Source organism: Sinohyriopsis cumingii, chromosome 11 (genome assembly GCF_028554795.1).
Source record: "Sinohyriopsis cumingii isolate HCF-2022 chromosome 11, ASM2855479v2, whole genome shotgun sequence".
In the NCBI taxonomy this organism is placed as follows: domain Eukaryota; kingdom Metazoa; phylum Mollusca; class Bivalvia; order Unionida; family Unionidae; genus Sinohyriopsis; species Sinohyriopsis cumingii.
Window position 1 is genome coordinate 70,252,090 of NC_142971.1, and position 13,817 is coordinate 70,265,906.

Below are 13,817 nucleotides of genomic sequence, written 5' to 3' on the forward strand. Positions count from 1 at the left end.
TCAAACATGTCTCTAAGGTCACCAGCATAAACATAATGAAACCTGTCTCTAAGTTTACCTCTATAAACATAATCAAACATGTCTCTAAGGTCACCTGCATAAACATAATTAAACCTGTCTCTAAGGTCACCTGTGTAAACATAATCAAACCTGTCTCTAAGGTCACCTGCATAAGCATAATCAAACATGACCATAGGGTCACCTCTATAAGGAATAAATTGTCTCTATAAAGCATAGTCTTAAAAGGCAGTAAATCATGGTTGTTTAATAATACTCGGCTAGTCATAACACATTTGGAGAACTTCTACCTCACCCTGCCAGGCTATAAAAAAATTTGCTAAAAAACTAGAAGTTATTTGGCCACCTAGGTTGCAGTTAGTGATCTCCCCTTGGTATTGAGATTGGGGCCAAAATCCAATCAAATTGTCAGTTAATATTTCCACTTGTGAGAAGCAGCATGATCTTATCAAGAGAGATCTCACAAAATATCTGGAAGTTCTACACTTGCATGTTGTTGGATTTGTCAGGTAATAGGAGTAGTACTAAGGTATTATCTTACAAAATATCTGGAAGTTCTACACTTGTAAGTTGTAGGATTTGTCAGGTAATAAGAGTAGTACAAAGGTATTATCTTACAAAATATCTGGAAGTTTTACACTTATAAGTTGTAGGATTTGTCAGGTAATAAGAGTAATACTAAGGTATTATGATTGGGTGACATACTCTGAACAATAAACTGATTCATTAGCCTTTGAGAAGATTAGTAATTGTTGCTCGGCAATACACACTGTACTCAGGCTTATACCATAAACTCACTTGGCCTTATGGTCATGCAAGCCAGATATATATATATATATATATATATATATATATATATATATATATATATATATATATACACACACACATTTACTTAACATCACATAAAATGGAATTTTCCTAAAGCACTGACAAGAGCATGTATATACTTTCAGTTATACATTCAATAATATGTAATACACCTATATCCAGCTCAATGAAGAATAAGGAAAATATCATGGATACTGGTATGCATTTACTTACAATGAATACTCTGGAATGCACATGTAACCAGTTGTAACGATGGGAACCAGACTAGTCCATCTCCCAGTTATTCATATTTAAATTAAAAATAACTAGGCATGGATTGGGAACTGTCCTAATATGCCAATGTTGTAATACTGTATCTGATATGATAATTTTCTAATACTGTATCTAATATGGCAAAGTGTGGGACTTTAATGCCAAATTCCACCTGCTGCATATATTCAACTGTATGTTTCAGAGGAAATTAACTTAAATGGTCCATTGTTTTTCTGCACCAAATAATTTATAGTAATAGTAATGTCATAATACAATAAAATATTATATTATCAAAAACAGTAAAAAATATAACGATATTAAACATCATAATATTTACAAACATGGCACATTTAAATTATTTGCAATGTTACAATACAACAAAATATGAAGATATTTACAAGATAAATGAATACAGTTCACAATGCACTATGGGCTTCTTTACCTATTGGTTGTATGGTCTCAATGATCATTCCTATTCACCCCACCCCCAGTATTTCCTCAATGGAAGTTATCTATTAAGGGGACACTCTACATATAAATGTATGTCTGAGAGAGTGACATGTGTAAGGTGAAGTTGTTTGCATTTGCAAAATGCACATCTTCATTAGCCATGATCCCAATGTAGTAATCCTATATACACCTTGTTGTATCTAGCGGATATTCATGTGCTTCGGGTCAGTTAATGTTAAATGTATAAAGTATCCTTTTAAAGTCAACTGCCTCCACCATTTTTGGCTGATGTACAATGCACCGCTGTTATATGATATTTGTTATATGGCATAACATATTAAGGGAGGCAACTCATGAAATCCAATAGATGGCTGTACATCAAAGCAGAAATGTCCTATAAAATATATTTACTGTACACCAAAGCAAAATGTCCCATAACATATGATTACTGTACATACAAGTAAAAATGTCCTATAATATAAATTACAGTACATCCAAGTAAAAATGTCCTATAATATACAATTACAGTACATCCATGCAAAATTGTCCTATAATATACAATTACTCTACCTCCAAGAGAGAATTCTTATGATATGCATTTACTGTATATTGAAGCACAAATATCCTATAGTAATTACTGTACATCCAGGTAGAGATATCCAATAATACTGAGTAACAATATATCCAAGCAAAAGTGTCCTGTAATATACAACTACAGTAGATCCAAGGAAAAGGTCATATAATATACAATTACTGTACATGCAAGCAAAACTGTTTTATAATATACATTTACTGTACAATGAATCACAAATATCATATGACAAATAATTACTGTACATACAAGTAAAAATATCCAATAATATACAGTAACAATATATCCGAGGAAAATGTCCTATAATATACCACAATAGTACAGCAAAGGAAAATGTCCTATAATATACACATACTGTATATCCAAGCAAAAATGTCCTATAATATGCAATTACTGTACACCCTAGCAAAGATGTCCTACATGACTGTACCTCCAAGCAAAATTGTCCTATAATAGACGCTGACTGTACATACAAGTAAACATATCTTATAATATACAATTATCGTATATCCAAGTAAAAATGTCCTAAAATAAACAATTACTGTATATCCAAGTAAAAATGTCCTATAATATACAATTACAGAATAGAAAGGACAGCTTGATAGAAAACAAACACTTTTTCACCAAGTTTTGTGAATGACAACTGTATATGGTGAAGTACCTTAATAATAAAAAAACAATATTGCCAATCGCCTGCAAAATGTAGATTTGAAAACAGTCCTGGAAATTATAAGACTATAAATCTAGTATATGAACACCCACATTTGGTTTTCTTTTTATGTGTCCTGTTCCAAACAGGAGGTCATGAGTTCCAAACTTATGGTATCCCGATTACTTTTATTGTATTTTTAATCTTGTTTAAAAAAGTTTGTTCAAGCTTTCTTTTAAACCAGCTTATCCCAATTAGTTTATTTGGTTTTTTATGTTTAAACCTTTTATGCCTCCCATTTGCCAAACAAGAGGTTGCGAATTCCATACTCATGGCATCCCAATTTGTTTAATACTTAAATAGAAATTAGTATTATTATGTTTAGCTAAGTTGCATTGTTTGTTAGTTTTTATATTAATTATATGTTCTTGCTTATATAAAATTGTATTTTGTAGCTGATCTTGTCCAAAATCAGGTTCATTACTTACCTGACCAGAATCATTGATTTTTGTTCAATTCTGTAAATAACTAATACAAACACTTCATATTTTTCCAGACCTGCCAACCCTGACGAGTTTTTGTCTCAGTAAGGCAGTTGACTTTTTTCCATAAGTCTGACCACTTTTCACTAAAGTGTAACAAAATATCATTAATTGCTACTGTAAAGCTGGAAAACGAAATTAAAATTGGGTATTCGAAACATGCAGCAACGATAAACATGATGTTAAACTGAAAAGTCTGTAAAATATGCATAGACTTTATTTGCCACAAGAACAGTTGCACAAACTTTAGTTTCAAACCCTATGCAACTCAACGGCTTGTTGCTGTGTCTCAACATAACGTAATTCTTGGAAATTCTTTTTCCATTTCACATGACGATGGCAATCATATCTCCTGCCACGAGTTATGCTCAAATTGGCACATGATTTCCAATAAACGTAACTGTGTCCCTTCCATCTTTTATTCACAATAATTTGATTATTTTTGTTCTTCTCTGTTGATTATTAATATTTTCAAGAGGCTTATTTTCCCTTTTGTCTTAAAGATGCATCTCTTGCTAGACACCATTTTTAAAAAATATTTAATAATCAACAGTTTGATCATGCCGACACTTCGCATGAACAAATAGGTGCATTTTAAAGCATTTGAGGAATTGCTATAAAGTTAGTCTGGTTCCCTGATCAATTTCACTAACTCTAAGATGAAACCTGGATCCAAATCAAACATGGATAAAGAAAATATCCAGAATTTTTGGCAAAGATCATTTTTCCGCAGAATTTGCTTTTATGCAGTAAGTCTGTATTTTAAGGGCAATTTTCGTAGGACTTGCAACAAAATCGTAAGGGTTGGCAGGTCTGATTTCTCTGTGAGTACAGATTACATATTAGAAATTATTTATTATTCTCTGGAATTATAATATAGTGCTCTGTAGTAATATTCTTGGACAATACCATTAACATGGAATTATAGTGAATTCAAACAAGGACTTCTTGGATAGTATAATTGTGATTCACCCAAAGACTTTTGGCACAACATTTGAGTTCAGGCCTTTGGTACTTTAATACATTAGACACTGCGGCCACTACAGGCACATATCAACACCTTCAGCATTCGAGATTATTAGAAATACCACTAATTTTTTTCAGATTCATTAGGACTTGTGTTAGCAATTCGAAGACTATTTGGGATTTAATTCACAAAACCAAAAGATGTTTACAGTTTTACTTTGTATCCCTGGAAAAGAAATTATTTGTTGAATTGTACAAAGCTTGTTGCTTCTCACCTTTTTATGTTACTTAAGACCACAGAGTCATGATAGTTATCTTCAAGCTTTCTTGTAACCTCATGCATCCCAATTTTCCTTCTTTTGCTTTGACTTTTGACTTTTTTATTTATATGTTGAAACTTTCTTTAATAACTCCAGTCCTAGGGTGGGCAGTTTGATTAGTTAATAATACATTGATTAAGGATATAGTAACAAGAATAAAGCACCACTACCACTACTAATAAATAATACAATATCTAATGTAAAATATGTGTTTCAAAACAAAGTTTATAATGTATAACCTCTACTCAGAGATCACTGGTGCAAAAAGTCAGTTTGGTAGTCAGAAATCACCTGTGTTAAAACACCAGTCTTGTTAGTTGTACCTCCACTCTGAGATTAACTGTATTAAAAGGCCAGTTTGGTAGAAATACCTCCACTATGAGATCACATGTGTTTTAAGGCCAGTTTATGTTTATCAAAATGGTGGCTACTTAAAACAGATTTAACTATACTTATTACCATTCCTTTTCCTGACTCAGTTAAAAAAAGATTAGAATGTACCTGCCATTTTTTCTATTGACATCTACAATTATTACATGTCAGTTAAACTCAAGAGATCTGATGGTATATTGCATGTTTTGTAGACTTTTAAAAATGGTACATGTCAGTTTAACTTAAAATGGTACACTGCATTTTGTTTACGGACGTTTAGAAATGGTAAGTCAGTTAAACTCAAGAGATACATTTATGTAGTTCTCAAACAATATTCCTGAAGCATGTGTGACATCATTAGTACTAAATTGTATTACATGATAACTATGGTTCATACTGTACAAATTCATTCTGAATGAAAGTTAAAACAATTTGTTTCCAATGTTCTTGTATCCATTTATATCTGTATTCTAGATACATGTACATGATATTGCTGGGTGTATGATATTGTTTATTACTTATTTTCATTCATCTGTTTATAGACAGTTTATTTGATGACAATTGTTTAGATTAATGTGAAATGTCCATCTGTGACTGATTCACTGGCTCAGTCAAAACACAACGTCCATTGCACAGGTTCACTAACTCAGTAGAAACAAAAGTCTGACTTATGCTGTTTCACTAACTCAGTGGAAATGCAAGGTCCATTTGTGACTGCTTCACTGGATTTTATCTAAACTAGTATAAATGATTCTTCCATTCCTGCCACATGATGTAGAGTACAGTTCAATGACTAGATATGATACAGAATTTATGCAGAAATATTATGAATACGTCCTCGATCAGCTTCCAAATATGCTGTTTCTGGTAAAGGCTTGTTTCACCGACACATTCCAACATCTGGCATTTGACAATGTCTGCAAAAGAGTTGAGTATTAATATCTTTATTTGTTATTTGAAAAGATTTGATTTTTTTCATTCAATTCATTTAGTGAAAATATATAATAATTCATCTTAAGACCAGACATACATGTATAACTTTTGCATATTGAAAGTTATTATGGAATGTGATATTTCTTGTCAAGACACAATAATTCCTTATTTATCATAATTTGGAATGATTCACTGAAAATGCAAACATACAAAACAAAAACATTTTACTTGCATTATAGCTCTATTATCTCTGTAAATTCTAAATGATGCTAATTAATAATTTTTAACAGGTGTCCAGTAAATTAAAAGATCTATAAACTCTAGGATGCTCGTTAATAATTCTTTAACAAGTTTTCAGCCAACGGTAGCTTTTGGATTATCAGACTAATCCTTATCTTCAAACTGGCACCTTGGCACAATATAAGCTATATGGCGTGTACTAATATTTTATAACACTTGGTGCAATATTGGCTGTATGGAGTATAATAGTGTTTTGAGTCATATTGGGACAATATTGGCTGTATGGAGTATAATAGTGTTTTGAGTCATATTGGTACAATACTGGATATATGGAATGTACTAATATTTTATGACACCTTGGTACAATATTGGCTGTATGGAGTATAACAGTGTTTTGAGTCACATTGGGACAATATTGGCTACATGGACTGTAACAGTGTTTTATGAAACCTTGGCACAATGGTGACTATATGAAGTGTAATGTTTTATGGCACCTTGACCCAATACTGGATATACGGTGTGTACTAATATTGTATGACACCTTGGTACCATATTGGCTGTATGGAGTATGCTAGTGTTTTAAGACACCTCAGCACAACAGTGGCTATATGGAATGTAATAGCATTTTATGACACCTTGGCAAAACAGTGGCCATATGGAGTGTAACGGTGTTTTATGGCACCTTGGCACAGTAGAAGGGTGCATTAATTGGGGATTTCATTTTATTACGCATAAGTGTGCCATGCAGATTAATTTTGTTTAATTCTAGATAAAGTGCAGGAGTCAGTTGTTATCAATACACTGTACTTTTGAAACAAAAGGAGCTACTCAGATAATGTGTTCATATAAAATGAATCCAACATTTAGTAGGTAAGCTGGAATAACCAAGTTTTTAAGCATTTCAGTGACTCAATGCAAAAGTGTGTAGTATTTCTATAAAACCAAAAACTAATATATGCCAGTGTAATAGTGTTCAGGTCTCCTCAGCACAACAGTGGATATATGAAGTTAAATAGTACTTTATTGCACATCAGCACAACAGTGGCTATATGGAATTTAATAGTCTTTTAAATCAGCTTGGTACAACAGTGACTCTGTGGAGTGTAATAGTGTTTTATGGCACCTTGGCACAATAGTGACTATGAATGTGTTTTATGGCAGCTTGGCACAATAATGCTATATTAATGTAATAGTGTTTTATGGCACCAAGGCACAATATTGGTTATATGGTGTGTAATAGTGTTTTATGGCATCTCAACACAACTCTGGTTATATTGAAAGGAGTAGTTTTTTTTTTTTTAAATGGCGCCTTGGCACAACATTAGCTATAATGGGGTGTAATGGTCTTAATTATACCTTGGCACAATACTGGTTATAAGAAGGGCAAGAGCGTGTTGTTTACCTTGGCACAACAGTGGCTATATGAAGCAACCTATGGTAAAAGTTAATAAATGTCAAAATGAATAGGAAAAACCTTTCAGAAGATCATACCTTTCAAATAAATAGGGAAAACCTTTCAGAAGATCAACCCTTTCAAATAAACATAATCATTAACCTCACACACACAAAAATAATGAATTAGACAAAATGTTTGGAAGATAAACCTTTTTAAATAATCATTAAGTACAAATAGATACACATTTAATGAATATGACAAAACTTTCAGAAGATAAAACATTTTAAAGAAATATAAACGTTAATTACAAATAATAAAAAAATATGAAAGAACTAATGTAACTGTGCCAAAACCAGATGTTTAGATTTAGTCACAGTAACTATTGACTTCGTCTGTTTCACTCCCAAATCATTCTTTTGTACATTAAGCATAAGTCAACTTCAGAGTTTGGTCATGTATGTGATATATGAGAAGTGTTATTGAAGGAAAACCAATGTTTTTCTTTCACTATGATGACCTTGACCTTTGGACCCAGAAATGATAGGATACTTCCTCACCCTACACTATCTGCAATGCTTTATAACCGCATATGTTATAAGTCTCTAGTTAATTTGATTAAGCTAAATTTCTTTCTTTCCATAAGTGACCTTGACCTTCAACATATTGATTTCAAAATTAATAGGACTTTTTTCTCACCCAAAGTGCAAGGCATCCACAAAAAACAGATCTTGTAGAAAAATATTATTTTTTTAGATAATTTGACTTCAACCTTTGAATCATGCATTATATAGGGCTCTTACTTACCGTAAGTGCATGCCATCACACACAGTTGGGCCACTGTTGATGGTCGGCAACTGAGGTTCTTGTGCGGACACCATTATTCTCATGTCATTTTATGTCTTAATCATTAAATCCCAATATTGATGAGGCCCAAACATGCCAAAGTTGCAAACCATCCACAAAGTTTGGTATATGTTAATGATGGAGAACTGTAATTATTGTATAGAAATCATTTTTCTTCCTTCAGTGTCAGTGGCCCTGATTGTTTTGTTTTACCTCAAAATCAATTGCCTTCATCCTTTCCACAAGTGCAAGCCTGTCACAGAGTCTGGTAACTCAAGATGGTGAACAACTTAGGGTAATGTGCATTCACCAGATTGGTAACAGACAGACAGTGTGATTGACATTAAAATAATAAGCTTATCTTAAGGTGGGAACAAAAATCGCAAATCCTGGAATTTTAGTGAAAATTCATTGGTTATTGAAAATGCATGAGCATTTCGATAATGTGTCCTACTGTATATAATATAAAATTAATTTACTCACAAATCATTTTGTGTCAAGTTTGTTCACTTGTCCTGGATCTGTGACAACTGTCAATAACAGCAGGGCATTATGAATGAACATTTCATCAGTGCTGGGGACTTCAGAGTGTCCATTAACTTTGCAGGTTCAAGCCATCTTTCAATATAAATACAATGAAAATAATACAAACATGTATCAACATTCTGGCCATCTTTCAATATAAATACAATGAAAATAATACAAACATGTATCAACATTCTGGTCATCTTTCAATATAAATACACTGAAAATAATACAAACATGTATCAACATTCTGGCCATCTTTCAATATAAATACACTGAAAATAATACGAACATGTATCAACATTCTGGTCATCTTTCAATATAAATACACTGAAAATAATACAAACATGTATCAACATTCTGGCCATCTTTCAATATAAATACACTGAAAATAATACAAACATGTATCAACATTCTGGTCATCTTTCAATATAAATACACTGAAAATAATACAAACATGTATCAACATTCTGGCCATCTTTCAATATAAATACACTGAAAATAATACAAACATGTGTCAACATTCTGGTCATCTTTCAATATAAATACACTGAAAATAATACAAACATGTATCAACATTCTGATGCTAAATGATCTTTATTGTTATGGTAACAAGATTAAAGAAAAGAGTTTGGTAAGTGTATATGATGACACTCAGTTCTCTATCTACAATTTGAAGTCATTTGAAATGATTACATATTTTTAATATGAAATTATATTGTTCAGTATGTCACATAAGAATTCCGTTATCTCATAGCATACAATATCTTGCAATTCAAGCTAAACATTAGAATATAGAAGAAATAGTTGTTGTTGTTGTTGTTGTGGGGTTTAATGCCATTTTTCAGCACGATAGGCTATACATGGCGGCCAGTATTAATGGTGGAGGAAGAACCCGGAAAACCCCGGAAAGAACCACCGACCCACGAGAAGCTACTGGCATAGAAGAAATAGTGATACCACATATGTGAAAATAATTTGTTGTAATATTTCTTTCAAATTATGAAGAAAATCTGTTATGGCGTTTAACAAATACAAGCAAATGGATATAATTCAACCAAAATATTAATTTTTTGTATGACTGATCTTGACCCCAATGTCATGCACACTAATGACGGAACTGTCCTAGTTTCATAATAATTCATCTCAAGAATGCCAAAATTAATTCACAGGTTAGAAAATATGGGCAAACAAAGAAACTTTAACCAAACCTTTACCGCAGAGTTTTCTGTGCACTAATTTTCATTGGTTCAGATTGATAAATTCCAAGTTAACGAGATTCTAACAAGTGCTTTGGAAAATATTTAACAAATGAAGTAAAATACCAGTCATTTTAACCTTCTTGCTAGCGAAAACTTACTCTATAAAAAATTCCAGCAATTTTTCTATCATTGGGAGACTGGGCAGATGCATCAGCTCTGATACCCATTCCCAAATCCACTACTACTGATATTTGGCAAATTACATGGATAAAGGTCTTCTCAAATCATTCAGATGTGTAAATAAATTAGTCACTGTAAAACCATTCTCATTTCCATGTAAAGTTTGCATTATTTTTTACATAGGACAGGAATTGAATCCTTTGGCATATCTATTTGTTTAATCTCTGGCAATATATTCAAATCCTTCCTTTTGTGTCATCTACATCAATCAACATCTATTACAATATGTATCCTCTTTATAACTTTAATTATTTGCACAACAATTTTAAAATGCAAGAACTGTTAAAAGGCTATAGAATATTTAGTTTATTTGTAAAAATAAATATAATGCAATTTCAACAATGCTCCATATATTTTATAATACTAATACAATGTTCTTGCATTGCAATACTATACTGCCATTTTTTCTGGACAAGTTCATTTGTCCAAAGGGTAAATTCAGTCTTACTGCCAGCTCATTCTGGGTAAAGCTTTCAAACATTTCATCCAGGCCCGGGAAAACCTTATCAGACTTGTGACAACAATGATGCAGCCATGGAAGTCAAAGCCACCAAAAAAGTGACTGTCATGTATTGCTTGCAGGTTTCCTCTAATGTCAGCTTGAAATAACTTTTTCGGAGGGTAAACTAATTTTAATTATGCAATACTTACCTGTTACTACTGCATTGTTTTATTTTCTCTTGTCACTATGTCCCCAGTGAAACCCTGCATTCCCTACTCCAGACAGAAATTGGAGGCCCATAATTGTAAAGAAAATAATTCCAGTTGGATTCCTTTGTCAAAACCAACATCATGAATATCAAACTCTTGTAAACTTGTAAACTTGGACCAAGACAACAAGACGTCAGAGCAGGAGGGGAGGAGGAAATATTTGCAGTATCAAGATGATAGTATTACATAATTAAAATAAATGTTACTGCCCAGAAAACTAGATTTTGTTAGCAGTAGTGTAAAACCTGCTACTGCTGAATTTACCAGTTAGCGAGAGGCTGATGTCCTCAACAATGCACTTAGTCTTACGAATCAAGTGTTTATTATTGCAAGCTGGAAGATGCCTTTTCTGTCATAAATTCTGATTTCATGATTTCATCCAACAAATATACTCCTTTAAACCTTTGTGCCAAATACCAGTGAAAGAAGGATGTAAGGAGGAGTAAGAAGTGGTTCACGAAGGTCCAACATTCAACAAATGTCCTATCCTCATTGTTTTTTTAAAAAAAATGAAAGAATGGTTTTTGTCTTGGTGTGAGGACAATTTGAATAGAAATGGCAGCCACCCAATATCAGAGGATTGCTTGAGAGGGCTAAAGATATGATTCTGACCCTTCACTCACACTTTAGAAGGAGCCAAATAAAACCTAAATGACTAACTTGACCAAGGACCATATCTGGATCAACCCCTACACAGACATGACTGAGACTTAAATCACAGTAAGATCTGGAGCTAATGAAGGCACATGATTCTTCTTCAGAAACCCATGATGGCAGAATAGATAAACATGAAAAGTTCCATCTGGCATTAATAAGCAAGACCTCCTGTCTATGAAGCCAACAATGCTGGACTAGATCAGAAAGGTAAGGGTCTCACTCAGTGGTGGAATTCAAAGAACTTGGGCGTTAGAAATGGCTACCCTTGAGTTCTTAATAGTTGAAACAATGCATACTCTTTCCTCAAAAAGGATTGATGAAAAACCTTTACTGCATTTACAGGTGGCAGCCAAGATTAATTTGGTTTCTACAATATCAATTACAGAAGAATGACCACTTTGTATTATAAAATTTGGGAGCCGATTGCTGCCATGACTGAGCTATTATATGGAAAACCTTCCTCAAAATCTGGTTTTGTTGGATCAATCATTTGAGAGGAGTCTTGTGTGAAGGTGTAGTATATATGGGCAGCTATGTAGAAGAGGCCACCTGTGTTGTGACAAAAGGTCTCTCTAATGTTGTAATCATTTGGGCTCATCTATCAAAGGTCCACCTAATTATTTTTTAAAGGAGGGAAGGCGTAAGCATACAGACAAACCAACTTTACAGTTAAAACATCCAATACCCGTCCTGTCTAATCTGGAACTAGAGGGACATACAGAGTGAACTTACTATTCAGCCTCATTGAAAACATGTGCACTATTGATCTACCATGCAATTCAAAAGGTGCCTCCATGATCGACTGGTGCGGAGAACATTCCATGAAGGCCACTTGGCTCCAACTCAACAGGTTGTCTTCAATTATATTCATTTTGTCTGGAATACTGCTGATTCTGAGACACTAGAGAATGTTTCAGACCTTAACATAAAAAGACAGACCATGTGTACCTCCTTGACAACTGAAGTACACTTCTACTGACATGTTGTATAAGGTGATCATAATACATGTGCTGTACAGATCTGACACACTCCCATCTTAATTTTGTGCCATTCTTCAGGCAGGCATTCTCTTCATGAGAAAAAGAACAAGCATTAGTCAAAACTTTGGATCTTTCTTGATAAAATTATGGAGTAGAAACACAGGGATTGATCGTTTTCTGCCTCTTGTTTACACCCTTTTTCAGGAGGGTATAAATCTTGTCTGGTAGCTAATCTAGTTTGGAATGGTGAAAAGCAATGGGGTCCCTTACTGAAAAGGATATTCCTTGATAAAACATCAGTAACTCTCATTTAATGTAAAATTGACCCAAGCATCATCGATGATGCCCAAGCAAGTATCTGTAAAGAGGGAAAGCAGGACACCTATGGGGATAATGGGAAGTCAAGGCAGTGTAGGAGTGGCTGCAATAACCTAAGGCCAAATAATTCCCTCCTTATGGAAGGGATAGGAGCCCAAAGACTTCATCCTATGGCCCCTACAGCCACCTCATCTTACTAAAATATGGACAGGAGAGAACACTGAACTGGCTCTGCTGGTGAGCCTATTGAGATAGACACTGCTTGCAAAACATGATTAGGTCCCAAAGATTAATCAAGGTAGTCAATTTTGGACCCACATCTTGCAGCCAAAAAAACATGATGCAGGTCTCTCAGATGCTTTCAAATCCTGAGATGCTATGCAAAGGATGAGACAACATAAGTTGTATTTAAGCGATCAGAATGACAGGCTATCATCACTAGGGTATGAGCTTTAAACTATAAGTCTCTAAAGCTTTCGCTGGGAGATGAACCCAGGTTGCAGCCAATATCTGTACTTTGTGGAGAGTTCACTGGTGAAGGCCAGAGGGTCTGTGCCTGGAAATGCACCTGATCGCTGGATACAGAGAGATTGATGCAGTACTAAAGGAGGAAACTACCACCTTCTGCTCCCCAGAGGACTCATGGCTCCATGCATATTTATGCAAAAATCTCCTGATTTATTGCTGGGTGGGAGCAGCAGAAGATCTGATCAAGAGAGCACTTCAAAATGCCTTTCTAGAAAAGAGACTAATCCTCATACTTAGAAGGAGCTGATAGTC

At 33.8% G+C, this 13,817-nt stretch overlaps 1 protein-coding gene across 1 annotated transcript in view; it reads right to left on the reverse strand.

Annotated features, from left to right (window-relative positions):
• Window positions 1-3,531: 3,531 nt before the first annotated feature.
• The window catches only part of LOC149788670 (uncharacterized), a 57,907-nt gene continuing 47,621 nt past the window's right edge, over window positions 3,532-13,817 (reverse strand). The window contains exons 8-9 of the mRNA XM_089974746.1: window positions 8,888-9,022; window positions 3,532-5,909 (exon numbers count right to left, since the gene is read on the reverse strand). The gene's annotated coding sequence lies outside the window, so the exon portion shown is untranslated. The remainder of the gene's footprint in view (window positions 5,910-8,887; window positions 9,023-13,817) is intronic.